The sequence below is a fragment of the Melopsittacus undulatus genome, chromosome 4, assembly GCF_012275295.1.
Source record: "Melopsittacus undulatus isolate bMelUnd1 chromosome 4, bMelUnd1.mat.Z, whole genome shotgun sequence".
Taxonomy (NCBI): Eukaryota; Metazoa; Chordata; class Aves; order Psittaciformes; family Psittaculidae; genus Melopsittacus; species Melopsittacus undulatus.
Window position 1 is genome coordinate 98,053,096 of NC_047530.1, and position 11,332 is coordinate 98,064,427.

Consider the following 11,332-nt stretch of genomic DNA (forward strand, 5'->3'; position numbering starts at 1 on the left):
GTTACGGGCTTAGCTATAAAAACCTCAAACCCCTCCTCGGTAAATCCTCCCGTTGATTTATTTATTTCCCCCTTCCCCTCCCCGAGGTTAATTAGCACGCAAAAAGCAAATACAAACTGTGGCGGAACAAATGGGTAAACTTAAATCTAATTTGCTGTTCTTTGCAATAGCCTTTGGAGAAGAGGGGGGCAGCCCCTCCCATACCGTAGGCAGCTGCCGCACAGGTGGACAGCTGAGGGACGAGTCCTTGTCCTACCCGGGGGTCCTTTGGGGACCCTTCGAAACGAGGGGACTCTGCAGGGTTCAGACGCTTTCCTTCACAGCCGAAAATACATCCGAGTTCTGGCAGGGCGCCTATAAAACTCGAGGCACATCGTTTGCGGCGCAGAAGGTGCAGAGGAGCGGAGCGCGTTTGGGGTGAAGAGTGGCAAAACAAATAAAACTGGGGAAATGGTCTAGAAACAAATTCATCGGCGTTCCCAACCCCTAATCCCACCAGACAGCCCCACCGCACTCCGCTCCGTACAGCACCGAGCCTCGGGACCGATGCTCCAGCGATGAGGAGGGCAAGGGATGATCTGGGTTTAAACAGGAGCGGCCATTTATACAAATAAAATTCTCCACACTTTTAAGTTTAATTAATTAATTGCGTTTTCCACTATTGTATTAATTGTATTTTCCACCTGCAATTAGTTGACGTTTCCAGCAGCACGGGGGGAAGGCAGAGCCGCCTCCATCCCAGAGGTTTTGCGGATGTTGTTCCTAACCTCCCAGGGAGGATCCCAAAAACCAGCTTAGAGAGAGCACGACAGAAAACAAACAAATTAACCAGGGTGTGTAAACAGAAGTCGGGGACAAGAGTAGGTGACACCGTCCCCAGCACATCACATCACCGGCGGCTTTCAGTTGTCAGCCCCGGTACCGACAGGGTTCGGGTTTATGAGAAATCGCTATCCCATATCACTGCGCCCTCCACGGCTTTCCGAAGCTGGACGTTGTGGGATCCCAGGAAAGCCCGCAGAGGCCAGTCAGGGTTAGCCGTGGGCACCGCGGGCACAAAGGGATCTGGATGGTGACAGATAGGGAAATGGGTTTTAGTTTCTGGGGACAAATACTTGAAATCTTTGAAAGAATGAAACTGTCCGAGGCACTAAATTATTTGTCAAAATGATCCCATGATTCCAAGATGGCTCTCTCTGTACGGCTGCTATAGCTGAGCTCAGAAGAGCATGCCCTGAGAAACAGGGACAACTTCCAGCAACTCATACCCTACTGCAAAATGCCCCCCCCCCCCCCCCCCCCCCCCCCCTCCCCCAGATGGAACTGGCAGGAGCCGGGCTTTCAGAGGTGTGTGTGAGGAGAAGATGCAGACCCAAGTCTGGGCTCCCAGGGTGGGGATGTTGTACCCAGGACAAAACTCTCCTCTTCAGACCCCAGTACCGGTCTGGGAGGTGCTACCCAGCAGTGTGAGGCTGGTTCTGTGGATTTAAATCCTAGGAGAAATCCTCATCAATCACCATCCTTAGTGGGTAGCATCCGCGGAGCTGAGCCCCGAGTGCAGCCTCACCGGAGAGCCTCGCAGGTGCTATTAAGAGTAAGATCTAAAGCAAAGCAGCGAGTGAGCTCACAGCGGTGTCTGCAGAGAGATGCCAGGAGAGAGCTGGGGTCCTGCTAGGGCAGGAAGAAGAGCCCTTGCAAACCCCAGCCTCACTCAGTTCCAAGAGCAGCCAGTGGCAAAGATCAAGCTTACAGTCCTGTCAAACGCTGCCCTCTCTGCAAGGGAAGCAGCAGGTCTGACATTCCCTGCTCAGGCTCCCACAATCCCCCCAGCATTTTTTTTTCCCAGGACTTTTACTGCTCAGAGGAGATGAGTCAAGACATTTCCTTCTCCCCTTTCATAAATATTGCATCTCCCAAATGCAATTACCAAGGGCGAAGTGACACAAGTGTTTGCTAAATAAGATTATGTGATAATGTATTTTATGCCTGTGCTGTGACACCAGACAATCCCCCCTATTAATAATAGCTCAATGAGATGTGGAAGTTCTTAACAGGGTGCTTTGGGGGATTGGGGTTTTTTTTTTGCACCGGGGGAAGGTAAGCACAGTACTGTGGCATGGGTTGCAGTGGATGAAGAGCCATTCCCAGGGATCAACTGAAATGGCAAGTGGAGCCAGCAATAGCCCAGAGGGTCCAGTTGTGCTGTAGGTAACACGTAGATACATACAGGGTGTAAATCACTTGCAGCACTTCATAACGCAACAGGCCTAGGGAGATTTGTGCACATTATCGTGATCCTGTGACTGAATGGCTATCATTCTACATGTCTATCTGTAATGCCTTGCTATCAGACATGCATTACCCAGCCTTTGGGGGCCCTGTGAGCTCATCAGAAGTGCTCTCAGCCAGTGCATGCATCCCCAGCTATTAATAATGGGCAGAGCCTCACCTCTCTCCCTAGCCAATGCAAGACTAAGAAAAGCAACAAAAAGCATCCCTTGATCCAACTTCCCTTGATCAGAACAAAATATTCCCATCAAATCTTAGCTCTCCTCTGCTGATCTCCAGCTCTCACCTTTATCTCTTTATCTTTCACTCCAGTGGCCTCGTCCATCTGTCACCTCCTATTGACCCATCCACCCCTCGTGCTCTTCTGCCTCTGTCTTATGACTGTCAGACAAGTGCCCATCTGTGCATTGTCAGAAGTAACTAGAGATGTTGGCTGTCCAGCTTGAAACATTCAGATGTGCCCCCTTCTTAGAGTCCTTTGAAAACTCTATATTGCACAGTCCAAGTTGTTCCAGTGCTCCTTGCTCCAAGTGCCCACAGGTTAACATAAAAGCAGCAGCTCCCAGGTCCATCCCTCCACAGGGCACACAGCAGACCCATGATGACTTTGCAGGACACTGAGGGAGACACAGCAACTTTCTTGTGCCAAGATGCCCACAGGGCACCACGCTGAAAGCATGAGTGAGCCTCCAAGTCAGGGATTTCCTTGCAGCCCTTTCTTGCTTCAGCCCCTGAGCCAACACAATGTTCCTCACAGAGCCGCTGGCCGGAGCTTGGTCCTCTGTGTGGCAGGGCCATCATCCCCGTGTTGATGCAAACAGGGGATGCACAAGTTCTTTGCTTTCTTTGATGTTTCCAGGGCAAATTCCTCCAGAGCCTGCAAAGTTTGGCTCTCTATTTCACATTAGCACTAGTTTGCAGCTGCCCTCTGGCCCCCGGGGTGGAAGGTCAATCCTTTATTTACTTAGTCCCTCACTTAGTTCATCTGCAGCCCTTTCAGTGCTTTGGATAACAGACACAAAGTGGGCTGCTAACCTGCTCCCTGGCCAGGAGCCTGTGGTCCCCCACTCCTGTACAAGGGAGAAGAGCACTGTCTTCTCCAGGAGATACTAGTAGAGCACAGTGAAGCAGGCTGGGTGGGCAGTAGCTCTTTCCTACTCAGGGGCATGATCTGATTCAGCATTGAATGAAATTACGCTTCCAAGCACTGACATGCTCAGGTTAAAATTGTGAATGGCATGGGAAGATTTTATACGTGACACTGCCTCTTGCCTGGCAGGTCCTAATTGCTGGTGCCTCTGGAGCTGGTTGCATTAAGTCCTTCACTGCCCTGTGGAGCAGCAGCTTCCCTGGTCATTGCAGCATCCTTGTGCCACTGCCCTCCTAGAGTGACCCAGGTCCTGTACTGGGCCCATCAGGTACTGCTGCATCTGTGAGAGCCACAACAGCCAAAGGCAGAGCCCTGTGCTGAGCTGGGAATGTGCCAGCTCCAGGCCCTGTGTCCACTACAAGCAGCCAGCTCACCCCTAGTTCCCTCTCTGCTGTTAGAGCATCCCAGACCATGAGAGCCCGGGGGTCCCAGCCAAGCCTTGGACCCCCTGGGGTGACAGATAGGTGTGCTCAGAGACAGAAAGCACACAAAAGCAGAGAGGTGCAGCTCAGTAGGGCAGCCATAGCCCCCAGCTGAGGCTGACCACAAAAGCAGCAGCCTTGAAACCTTGCCAAGGGAGTGGTATTCTCCCAGTCCTATCCTACCTCAGCCATTGCTGAGCATCTCTCCCCAGACTGGGGTGCTGCAGCTTGCTGTGGGATGGCTGAATCTGTTCTAAGCTCCCCCTTCTCTCAGAGTAACACCAAAGCAACCAGTAGTAGCAAACAAACAGTATTAATAACTAAATAGTTATAAAATTATTACTGTTGAAAATATTCATATTAAAAGGGTAAATTTAGGTACTTCTCAAGCATACCCACACTTGTGTAGGGTTTAGGCTTTGAGAAAACAGATGAGGGATATTGATTATCTCAGAGGAGTCCATGCACCAGATGTCTGTGCAGGAGCTGGAGGACAGTCCCATCCCATCCGCTGGCTGCAAGGAGCAGAGGTGGTTTCTGAGTGTCAGCTGAACGCAGACACAAACGGGGTTTCTTTGAAGGCTCCGGGCACTGGAAGGGAAACGTGCTCTTTGCCTGGGTGCCCCGAGATGGGTGTTTATTCAGGTCCTGCAGAACAATGCTGCAGCCGGAAAAACTGCCCCCCTGCTCTCCACAGGGCTCTGTGTGTGTGTCTCGAGCTCGTCCCCAGGGTGGGTGAGCAGTGCCTTGGCTCACAGCCATGCTGCTCGTGTTTGTCACCACAGGGGCTTTTGTTTTGTTTCTTTTTCCTTTTAAAACCTTTTTGTTTCCGCGCTCTCCCATTCCTTCAGAGGGCAGGAAACACAGCTTCTTCTTGGAGAGAAGGTTGGGGATTTGAGGAGGTTCAGGATGGGAGGGAGCTTAAGCTCATCCATCTCAACCCCCCACTACAGCCCTGTCCCACAGCATCCTCCGCCAGTGCTGCCTGTAACCCAGCATATGCTCCTGGGAACCCAGCCTACATCTGGATTGAGAGGATCACCTCTGCTAAACAACCAAGCCCCTGCTTGGCTGTAGCTGGGATCAGGGGAGGGAAAGTTGACCACAGCCTGTGTTGGGGTCTGTGGTCCAGCCCATCCAGACTTCCCAAGGATGAAGGCTTCCCAGGACACCTGCAGCCTGTGGGTGGTGGAGTTTCAAAGTAGCACTAAGCTTAGCTCTAGCATCCCCTACACAGCTATCTTTCACTGGGTAGCCAAGAGAAATCAGCCAAATGGGAGCAGTGCCCCCACTGAAGGCTACAGGGCCAAGTCTGAGCCCTGCCTCAGGTGCTCAGCATTTAGCAAGATGAAGCTCTTAGTGGTGGGGATGTTCTATCAGCAGGAGGTTGATGCAAGGCAGTGCTCTGCTTCCTGATTGAATGCTCCTTGTGTTCCCTGAGATGTGTTCCCCCTGTGATTGCATTATGGGATGTGACAAGTAGATCACTGCCAGGAAATTAATGAGCCTCAAACACCTTGCCCATCCATCACCACCCCTATCAGCTACCTGATGCACTACCCATCCTGGCCACACACCCAACACTGCCCAGGCATTGGAGGTCACTGAGATCCTGGACATTTCACTTTCTATGGACCTAAGGTCAGACCAGCAAAGGGCCCAGATCACCACTGGGCTTGCACATCCCAGCCCTGCCCACACCATAGCAATGGGTGTTTCTCTTGCTAATGCCTTCCTCCAGACTGCTGTGTCTGATCAGTGCTTGTTTTCCATGCCTGTTGCCCATAGGAACCCCTGAAGCCATAATGGTCTCAAGTGCTGGGACCATAGGGAAGTGCCATACGACTACCAGCAAACTCAAACCTTATGTTCAGCAATGGCTGGGACAGGTTATCACAGAGCCAAAAATGAGAGCAGAAAACCTGGGAAGCTGAAAAAGTGTCTTGTCACTGAAACAGACCAGGAACTAATGGAAGAAAAAACAAGAAAGAAAATGAATGAAAGTGCTTCAAGGATACATCAGTGGGGAGAGCATTGTCCCAGGGCTGTGTTTCCCAGGCCAAGGGTAAAAAGAGCACTTGCAAAACTTGCAGTTTTCAGATATTCTGTTAAAAGGAGCAGGAAAGTCAAATGGACAAAGGGACTTCAGCTTCTAAGGGCTGGCTGTGCTCCCCAGCATCTGGTCCCTGCATGCTTCTGTACCAGAACTGGTACTTAGTGCGCTCACAGCCTTGCAGAAGTTTTTATGAGTCAGTGGTGCACCATGACACAGCTTCTCATGCTTCCAGCTTGCAAGGTGGATCCCCTGAAGCTGCTGATAGGTTTTGGGGTGGTGATGCTGAATACCTCATGCTTAACAACATGGTAGTAATGAGACGACAGTTCCCTGGGCTTGTGCCAGGTGAGCAGCCATCCTGCCTGGCACCACAGCATCCCATTCACATGCCTCACTGTGCACACATCTGGGACTGGAGAGGGGCAGGGGTGTGCTGGAAGGTGGGCACAGGGGGGTCCCCACTTCCCCAGGAAGAGATGCCCTGGAGGGGAGGTCCCTGCTGGGAGTCCCAGTGCCTGGATGTGGCCCTGGGGAAAAGGCTCAGGTAGCCACCACTCTCCTGCAGCAATGGGTCTGGGGGAGCTGGGGGACACTGAAACCCCAATACCTGCCGAGCAAGGACTGGTGACAGCAAACACAGGGGGTGAAGTAGCATGCACAGCAGGTGAGGCCAAGGAAAGCACTCCATGGGTCTTCATGGGGTGAGTGCATACACAATGCCCTTTTGCACCTCCTCAGCCCATGCAGAGTCCGTGTGGGAAGTAGAGGGTCAGGTCCCAGGGATGGGGATGTCTGCAAATGCTTTCTGATGAGCTGCTTCCTTCCCTGAAAAATGGAATTTCATTAAATCCTCTTTGAAGTAGTGGGGGAAATTCCCATGTTGTGCTTTATCTCCATTGAATAATTATGAAAAATAAAGCTTTCCAAGTGTGTTACTTGTTCTTTTTTTCAACTTAAAACTTTCTTTTCTACCTCATTCTCCAGGCAGTATTTTTTACTTCATCTCAACTGTGGGAAAAAAACAAAAACACTAAATCTTCTATTTCTGGTACCAAAACAAAATAGAGACAAAACCTTCCCAATTTAAAACTTTCTCAACAACAAAATAAGGACCAAGTGAAACTTTTTTTTTTCCCAACCATCTTTGTTCCTCTTAAAAAATTTGAAAGGAGAACAGGCACCAAAACACAAAAATTCAATAGTTTCCTCCCCGAGCTGATGGAGATCTCTCTAGAGGAAATGTGTCTGATAAGCTAAAGTAAAGCCGCCTCCCCTGCTTTATCTCAAGCAGTGTCAGATGGGTATGTCTAGCAGGATCTCTTCTGGACACTCAGAGCATCGAATTACTCTCCCATCCCCTATCCCTCCTCTGAACTGTTTCTGAGCTTCCAGATGGGTGCTCACCGGAGATGCTGGACTGTGCAGCAGGATGTGGTCCCTGGATGGGCAGGGAAGGGCTCTCGCTACTGGCAACCCTATGTGCATCTCTGTCCTTCAACACAGCTGCTTCCTTGGATGAGGATGTCCCAGGAACTAACCCCTGTGCCTCACGGTATGGCTGGGAAGGCACCATTTCATCAGGGGGTTTTCAGTCTTAGGAAAGCTGCTTCAGTGCCTCAGTTTACCCACTAAGTGTTGCAAGCAGCTGCCTCACTGCTGCCTTTGCTAAAGCAAGTGTGGACCAGAAATGTTTGTATTTACCAGCTTTAGAGGCATCTCAGTTCACCCCCAGGTCCAAAGCCAGCAGCTCTTGCTTCTGCCCCACCGTGGGGCCACACAGGGAAGTGAACCACTGAAAGCATCCAGGTCCCAGAACACCCCATGGCTTGAAATGGATACATGCTGCCAGCCTGGCTGGGGCACAGATGGCAGTGGTGAGCGCCAGGCTGGTCACATCCTCACCCCAACTGCTTCCATTTTCCCCATGTCAGGGTTTGCTGCTGATATTCCCATTTGCGTAGGGAAATAAGCCCCTTGGATGCCACCACTGGGGAATCAGCCCTCACTTCCATCCACCATCTTCCTCAGGGCTTTGCATCCAGGCACTGCACTGGGGATGCCCATCCTTGCAGCACAGAGAGAGCCAAAAGGAGCCCAGACCGGAAACCCTGACCTAAACCAAGGCCAATTACCCATTAATTGATGCCGCTTGCTCCCCAGTGATTAATTGTCAAGAGAAACCATGTCACATTCTGCAAGCCCAGACTCCAGCCCAGCGACATTGCAGGTCCTTTATCAGCCCCGGGGCCAGCCGTGGCACCAGCCTGTCTGAGCCAGGCAGGTACCTCCAGGTCCCAGGGCTTGTTTGTTTTGGTGTAAGCCTGAGCGTAATTGGGACTAAAGAAAAATACCCACAGCAAAACAAATGCGGCGCCAATGATGGACACAGCCCTGCAGCCAGCATGAAGACAGATGGGAGGAGAGCCTGCCCTGAGAAGCCCAGGTGGAGATGCCCAGAGAGTTCAACATGTGGCTGTTGACCGTGCGACTAACTTTCAGCAGCTCCTGTGAGAGGGAAGACCCCAAGCAAGCCCCTCCTGCAGCCTGGATGTGCCTAGGGCTAGAGAGAGAACCCCACCGTGTCCCACTCTGCACTCCCAGCTGTGGGCCCGGGGCTGCCTGCACTAACCATAGGACTTTCTCATGGTTTTCTTGCCCCAGCTTCCCCCAGCACCACCCTGAATAATTCATGTACGAGACAGAGAAGAGGATAAATCACAAGCAGTGATTAACATGAGTTATTTTACGTGCTGGGAAGATCTATCGGCATGGCTCTGCCAGGTTGCAGTGATTAATGCAGTGCCACTCCCCTGGACAGAAGCCCTTACATTCAATTACAGATGCTGGGGGCTCCCAGGCAGCAAGAAATCAAACAGAAACGAGACTGACTGGGAAGACCCCAGGCCACTGTAAAGGATTTTGGGTGGATCTACCCCATATTAGCCTTAATCAGGTTTAATGGGGTTCAGACAGGTTAAGAAACCACACACACACACACAAATCAGGCACGCTCTGACAACCCTGTGCATTTGTGATTTAGTGCAAAGCCATCAAAGCTGGTTCTTAGGCCACATCCATCACACGGGTTTGCAGGTTTATCAGGCCAGCCCTGTGAGCCTGGGGTGCAGAGGCTGTTTGAAAAACCAAAGTTAAAAATGCCACCTCTGGCTTGATTAACAATAATTAACTGAATATAAATTCATTAGCATTAATTAATTAACAAGATGAATGCTATTTTAATTCCTTGCTAAGGGCTGACTCCAAATGCCCTGTTTCACCCTGTCCAGGGCTGCCTCTTGTGATGCACTTGTTGCCAGGCCAACATTCATGGGGCCTTTGGTCTTTTGGGGCAGGATCCCTCTTCTGCCCTGTGGGTGTCAACAGATCAGTTTCTGATGGCCAGCAGCCTTACAGAGATGCTTCTGTATCTGCTAGAGGACACAAAGAGGGGAAGCTCTGGGGGTTTGTAGGCAGGCCCTTACCATGCTCACAGGTGTCAGATGTGATGTGATGCAGTTTGGATCCATCTCCTGGCTGGCTCTGCATAGTGACTGTGTTTTGCTGTTTGATACCTGAGACTCCTTCCTCTTGTATCATTGGCCTCAATAACAAAATGCCTGTTTATTCAGATCTAGATTTTGCTAATAAATGCAACACCAAATTTAGTACCAGGAAAGCCACAGCTGAGACATCTTTGTGCAGTCAGGTTATAACTATGTATTTTAAAGCCTTAATTATGTAACACCTGCAGCACCCATTGAAAAGAAGGGGAAAGACTGTTGTCACAGATCTCTTAGTGGCAAAGCCCCCTGCCCTGCTCACCAGTGTGCACAGCTCCAGTTCCCTCTGCAGCGTGGCCAGGCACTTGTTCCTCACCACATGGCACAATGATCTGCCAGAGAGGAGTTATATTAGCCCAAGCTATTAACATAGAAAGTTATTAACAGGCTCCTGGGCAGAGTTTATTTTCATATTCATTTAGCTAATTAAATGTAACTCATTTCTTGGGATTAGTACAAAGGATCCCAAGCCCCATTAGTTAGCCTGTATTCACAGGGGAGAAGGTGTGTCACCTGTGTGCAGAGATGATCCACAGTCACACAGGACATGCCTGGTCTGCTGTGGCTCTGTCACCCATGGGCAATGACTGACACAAGGGGTGATTTGAGTTGCCTGGACTCCAAGGAGCAGACACCACTTCTTTGTACCCACAGGGTGTTTAAAGTGGTGACATCTGGCTGTGGATCTCCGTGATGGCAGGGCTTGGAAGATGCTCTGTGAGCATCCTGGCTGTGATCAATATTTGGAGCCTGCTGGCCCTGGCTGCCCTCCCCAGGGCCTGGCAGAGCATATGGGTGTTTCCAAACCACTGGATAGTATTGCAGAAGCTTTTAAGATGTCACCGATCTCCTCCCAGGGACCTTCTGCCAGTCATGGAGGCTGAAGCAGTGGGAGAGTCCAGGGACCTTTGCATGGTCACACCACTATCCTGGTCCCCACAGCCATGTTGGTACCCAGCACATCACATGCCAATGGTATGAAACCACCAGCAAATGGGATATTCTGCTCCAGACAGGACACTGAGAGGCTGCAGATAGGGATAGGCGGGACAGAGGCAGATACCCTGAGAGGCATCATGCAGACATTTCCCTGTGGCCAAGGCACACACAGGAGAGACATGGTCTCTGTGGTGGGTGCTGGCCTCCCACCTCAGTTTACCATGTCCCCTGTGTTTGGGCTGAGGCCTCACCACAAACAGCAACAAGTCAGGATCTGATTTCACTCCTTTCCTCAAAGCAAACAAACACAGACAGCACTGCCTGCTGCATTGGCCAGGGGGGCACCAGGACAGGTGGGCAGGATTTGTCCTCCCATGGGATGCTGCTTACTGGGTTGGGTTGGGTGTTCCAGGCTGCACCCATTACGTCTCCCTTCTTGGCCCAGGTACCAGCTCCTCCTTGCAATCCAGTGACAGGCAAAGGCATCTCATCTCTCCCCATGGCAGGGGACTACAGGAACTGCTGTGCCACTCACACAAAGCTAAAGTCACCCTTCGTATGGTACAAGCAGAACACAAGATAATACCATGCGTGGCAGGGCTGTCTGGAGATGGGCACAGCACTGCATCCACAGGGTACTGAAGGGATGGGTAGAGAGGGTCAGATCTGAGCTACAGAGTCAAGGGCAGGGGGATGTGGAGGAGCCCAGGATGAGGGGGGAGTGCTGGCAGTGCTGATGCACAGCAGTGATGGGGAAGCTGGGCTCACGTCTTCATTTTGGCGCCCGCGGTAAAATCCACCTGCCACTCAAAGCAACCCTGCATCCGCCTGCCCCGCAGCCCTGCTCCGGCGGCATGTCTCGGCTGGTTGCAAACGGAAGGGCTGGAAGCAGGCCAGGAGGAGGCAGAGGAGCTGG